The sequence below is a fragment of the Phoenix dactylifera genome, chromosome 4, assembly GCF_009389715.1.
Source record: "Phoenix dactylifera cultivar Barhee BC4 chromosome 4, palm_55x_up_171113_PBpolish2nd_filt_p, whole genome shotgun sequence".
In the NCBI taxonomy this organism is placed as follows: Eukaryota; Viridiplantae; Streptophyta; class Magnoliopsida; order Arecales; family Arecaceae; genus Phoenix; species Phoenix dactylifera.
Genome location: NC_052395.1, coordinates 28300010 through 28306009, shown reverse-complemented (window position 1 = coordinate 28306009; position 6000 = coordinate 28300010).

The following is a 6000-nucleotide window of genomic DNA, read 5'->3' as shown; positions in this document are numbered from 1 at the left end:
CCTCATTGTCAACTCATGGGTCATGAGTGATCCTAGAAGTTCCTCTAATTGCAGTGTGTTGAGGTCCTTAGCTTCCTGAATTGCGGTTACCTTGGCCTCCCAATTCTTGGTAGAGACCTGAGAATTTTTCGCACCAATTCAGAGTTAGTGTAAGACTTTCCTAAACTCTTAAGCCCATTTATAATTTCAGTAAAATGAGTAAACATATCAGTTATGGACTCAATAGATTCTATTTTAAACAATTCATACTTGTGTACTAATATGTTTATTTTTGACTCCTTAACTTGATTGGTCCCTTCATAAGTGACCTCAAGTTTGTCCCAAATTTCTTTAGCAGAGATGCAAGTAGATATTCTATTAAATTCACTTACATCTAATGAGCAATAAAGTATATTTATAGCTTTTGCATTTAACTGTGCCAATCTTCTATCACTTTCATTCCAATCCATTTCTGGTTTGGGTATGATAGTGCCCTCTATATTAAGTATGGGTGTGTGAGGCCCTCTAGTAATGATGTACCATAATTCATAGTCTAAAGCTTGAATGAATATCCTCATCCTAGCTTTCCAATATGTGTAGTTTGTGCCATTAAATAGAGGTGGTCTATTTGTGGATTGCCCCTCACTCATAGAACATCCCACTTGGGTTGTCATGATCTTTAACTCTTGATTGTGAGATCAATGAGTACTATTGGAGCACCTTGCTCTGATACCACTTGTTGCCCAAGGTGACAAGCCAAGAGGGGGGGGGGGGTTGAATTGGTTTCTTTTAATTTTAACTATCTTACTTGTGTTAAATGATGAGTTAGTGAACTTAAACAAATCACAATGCAAACAACAAGAAGTATAGTGGTTCGGTGCTCTCCTTAGCACCTACGTCCACTCTCCAAGCGACCCCTTGGGAATTCACTATAATCCCGCGGATTACAGTTGGATTGTTTTCCGGGCTCACAATCCAAAAATCTTTACACTTTGGTTTTCCGGATTCACCAAAAACCTATGTTGGTTTTACGGGCTCACCAACGAACCTATGTTGGTTTTACGGGCTCACCAACGAACCTTTACAATTGATTTTTTCGGGTTCACCAATCAACCTATTCCGTTGGTTTTGCGGGCTAACCAACCAACCTTTACAAGTAGTTTAATAAACAAAGAAAGAAGATTTAAACTCCTAGATGAGCAAATATAACAATATAATCTACAAAGAAGAGTTTAGAGAATAGTTATCGCTTGATATGACTTCTCTCTTCTTTGTCAAGGATGCTTCACTCTTCACGGGTGGATGGAGCTCTTAATGACTCTTTGAATCTGCTCAACCACTTTCTTTTGACTCTTGAATGAAGCACTTGGATGAAGAAGATTAGGGCACTTTGTCTTTCTTGTGTACTCTTTGATATTCTTGCAAAAGGATGTTCTCTCTGATGAATAGTGCCACTTTAAATAGTTTTCTTCATCCATTGGACAAGCTCCAATGGTTAGAATTCAAAAACTAGCCGTTACTCATTGTTGGAAGGACAAAAAGTACTTCTGCAGAACTAACCGTTATGCTTCTGCCCGTATTTGGGTCGGCTCAACCTGTCCTTGGGTCGACCCAACTTTCACTTGGGTCGACTCAAACTTTCCTTGGGTCGACCCTCTCAGAACCACAGAAACTTGCAATTCAGCCTTCCTTCACTTGGGTCGACCCAACATTTCTTTGGGTCGACTCAAGGTTCAGTTGGGTCGACTCAACTTCTTCTTGGGTCGACCCTCTCAGGGTTTCCAGAGAACCTTTTCTGTCATCTGTTCTGTCTTGCCTTTGGGTTGACCCACTCAGGGTTTGGGTCGACTCAAGCTTGGGTCGACTCAACTTTATCTTGGGTCGACCCTCTCAGTATTTCCAGAGAACCATTTTTTGAGTTGTTGAGAAGCTTGATGTTTGGGTCGACTCATGCTTTCCTTGGGTCGACCCAACTTACTATTCATCTGTGTCATTTTTGCAGAAGTGTGCCAAATGCTTTCTTGATGTGCCGGGGTCGACTCAATCATCCTTTGGGTCGACTCAATCCACACTTTGCTGCAACTCAAGGTTAGATTCATCCAAGTAAATAATGAAATACATCTTTAACTTATTATACAAATATACTGAGAGTAACAGACTTATAAATGAAGTATCGAATTAACTTATAACATACTCTCGATTATTGCTTGTTAATCATCAAAATAACACATCATCCTCACCAACTGATACATACATTTATAATACATTTAGTCTTGTATTAAGGGCCATAATCTACATGCCAATCCTAAATATAGAAAACTTTAATTGATTCAACTCCTCCTTTTTCTAAATCCTTTCCTTTTTCCCTTTATTCTTATTAAATTAATCCTCAATTTACATAAATTATGATGCAAGAGTATCCCACACACACCTTGGACCAATGCTATAGGGGTAAGGTGTGCGAAAGGATCGAATCCCTTTTAATCCAAAATTTTACTAAATCTTGGGTTGACCCCAACTTTGAGAGTCGATCCCCGCTTGGATCGACCCCAGCTTCCCCTGAGTCGACCCCCAGCATAGAGCCGAAAGTCCCCATTCTCTGGGATTTTCTGAGAGAGTCGATCCTACCAAACTTGGGTCGACCCCACTCAGCCCTGAGTCGACTCCGGCTTACTTTGAGTCGACCCAACACCATTTTTTCATCTTTTTTATCTCGGATGAAAAGAAGGGGTTCTCAAACGGCGAAGCCTTATACCAGTCGTGCTTGGAAAGCACTCCCTTATCTAAGGACTAGGTTATGGCACCTTGTTTGGAGTAAAAAAAGGGACCCTAAAAACCAATTCGGATGGAAGGAGCCAACATGTATAACCCGGACCGATAGTGGGTCACTTCATCCCGATTTTGGTCCACTTTCCGAACTCCATTTTTTATGAAATTTATACCCAATGTTCTACACTCATAGGGATTTCCAAAATGGTAAATGCATCCCCATCGGAGGCCGATTGACCCCCAAAATAATTCACCGAAGTTGGGACTTCGACACGGTTTTTCCATAGTACCGGAAAAATTTGTCGAAATCCGATTCTTCCCCTTTTAACACCCTTTACAACTGTCATCTACCCTTTCTATAACATAAATTCTTTAGAATACTAGGTAGGAACGGGTATTTACCTTTTTCTTCTTGTAAAACTTGGATCCTTGCGTAGAGGGGAAGGAGACTTACATTTTTTTCTTCAGCTCGCAGTGCAACCGGAGCTCTCTTCTACCTCGAATCCCTCTTCCTTCTTCTTTTTTCTTCTTCTTCTCCTTCTCTTTTTTTTCTTTCTCTCTGTTTCGCGCCTGAGACTCCCCCTCTCTGTGACTCTCTCTCGGTTTCCATCCAAAAGCCACAGCAAACCCTCCCTAATTAAGTCACATCAAAACACTATTCACCCTTTGTTTAATATTATTAAATTTCCATTTTACCCCTGCCACTTCAACACATCTACAACTATACCATTATCTTTTAATTTCTTCCAATTTTACCCCTTATATCAATTTTAAAGGACTATTCTATCCCTTTTTATTAAAAAAAACAAAAATTTGGGGTTATTACATCCTCCCCCCCTTATATAAAATTCGTCCTCGAATTTAAAAGAGTAATTTACCTGATTACTCAAAGAGGTGAGGGTATTTGCTCTTCATACTTTGCTCCGACTCCCAAGTGCATTCTTCAACATTGTGCCAGTGCCATTGTATCTTCACCATACATATTTCCTTATTTCGCAGCATCCTGATCTAAGTATCAAGGATAGCTACAGGAAACTCTTCATAAGAAAGGTTTTCCTCTACTGTAACTTCCTACACTAACAGCACATGGGATGGATCCGGCACATATTTTCGGAGCATAGATATGTGGAATACTGGATGCACATAGCTGAGGTTTGGAGGTAGTGCTAATTTGTAAGATACATTGCCAACCTTGTCTAGTATCTCAAAGGGGCCAATGTATCGGGGACTAAGCTTGCGTCTCTTTCCAAACCTCATTACCCCTTTCATAGAAGAGATTTTTAGGAACACATGATCCTCCGTGCTAAACTGCACATCTCTCCTCCTGACATCTGCATACTCTTCTGCCTACTAAACACTGTCCTCAACCTTTCCTGTATCACTAACACCTTTTCTGATCACTGCATCTACCACAACATTAATCAATATGAGTGTGGTACTGAGACATACAACCTATTCCCAAAATGATGTCAAAGTCTTGCATGTCAAGTTATATAAGATTTGTCACTAACTCTCCTACCCCTATTTGAATTATGCAATTCTTGCACTAATGTCAACAATTATTACTGTTTTCTATAGGGGTGTAGGAACATACAATGGTTCTTCTAGTTTCTCATCACAGTCAATATTTTTGACCAATTTAAATTGACTCGATCCACTATACTTTCGCTGCACAACTTTGATCAATATCCTCTGAATTTATTAATTGACTTCTATCAAAATGCAAATTTTGATTGCAAACGGAATGATATAAGATTTTATGTCTCAAGTAGAGCTAAAAGAAGAACTCTTAAGTCTCATCCCGAAATATATCTTACTGAGTTGTAAATGACTCATAAAATAACATACAAAAAAACCCTATGCTCCATAGTATAATCCTATACTTAATCCTGACTCACCCTCTTGCTCTAACATGACTCTTCTTAACCTTTGCTCTGATACCACCTCTTTGTCACGACCCCCGCCCCGTTCCCGACGGGCCGCCGCGACGGTCCTAGGTGCGGGTAGGCATAAGGCCACCAGCCACCACGTAGAACCCTACTACCTATCAATCATCCATAAATTCTGAAAAATTTTGGCATGATGCATGCACAAAATGATCACCTTTCCTATAGTGACCTGTCAGGATTATCTCAATACATACAACAACAATACCTGTCAGAGCAGCAATCACATAATCTGTCACATAATGAACCTGGACAATATATATCAATACATCATCTCAGGCATATAACTCATATGTATAAAAATCTGGTTCCCATTCCATCCATGGTCAAACCCATATCCACAACAGGATCTATGACTATAACTATACACTATATACAATAAAAGGTTTATAATACACCAAAATGTATAAACCTTTATCTATATTATACTATACTATGGAGCGGCACAGCTAGCAGGCAATCTCTAACCCTGCTCCTCTCTATACAATACCTGCCCTGCAATCAAAAACACCAAATTGGGGAGTGAGTATATAAATACCCAGTGAGTGGAGTAGAGAGTACTATGCACATGAGACAAGATATAATCATGGCTCGAGGTGAAATCTCAAGAGCATATGAGCAGTCGTCAAGAACAGGATATACATAACTCAACATAAGAAATAAGGAGTAAATCATCACAATCCCAATCAACTCATCTGGAGCATATATAGAATAATCAAATAAGTATGTATGATAACATGAATATGCTCAACAGGTCATAGTACTGAATCATATAAATCAGGTGTCAATAGGCTGAATCATCAACAAGATAGCTATCGGGAGGTGGGTTTTATGCCCCAGGCGAACCAGCAACAACTCCTTACTGTCACATGCATATGCAGGATAAGACATCATACCGATAATATAAATGCTAGACAGCTATCGGAATGTGGGTTTTACGCCCCAGGCGAACCAGCAACAACTCCCCACTATCACATGCATATGCAGGATAAGACACCATACTGATAATATAAATGCTGGCCAGTATCCAGAACAGAAATCCATAGAAACATCGCACATCTGTCTACTAAATGGCACCTCGCGGGAATTCTACATCCGCGGAAAGCCATACTGCACCTCGCGGGGTCTTACTATGCCCGGCGGCAAGCAGAATATAAGTCGTAGGACCGGCCGATCCTACGTCTAGGGCTGTGTCCCCCCTAGAAAGGGAATGGGCTCCGCCCACCCAGAAGGCTACTATGTGCACACAGGCCAATGTTCAACCCCATCGACTATAGGTGTCCTGTAGATACTGCCAAGCCATGCA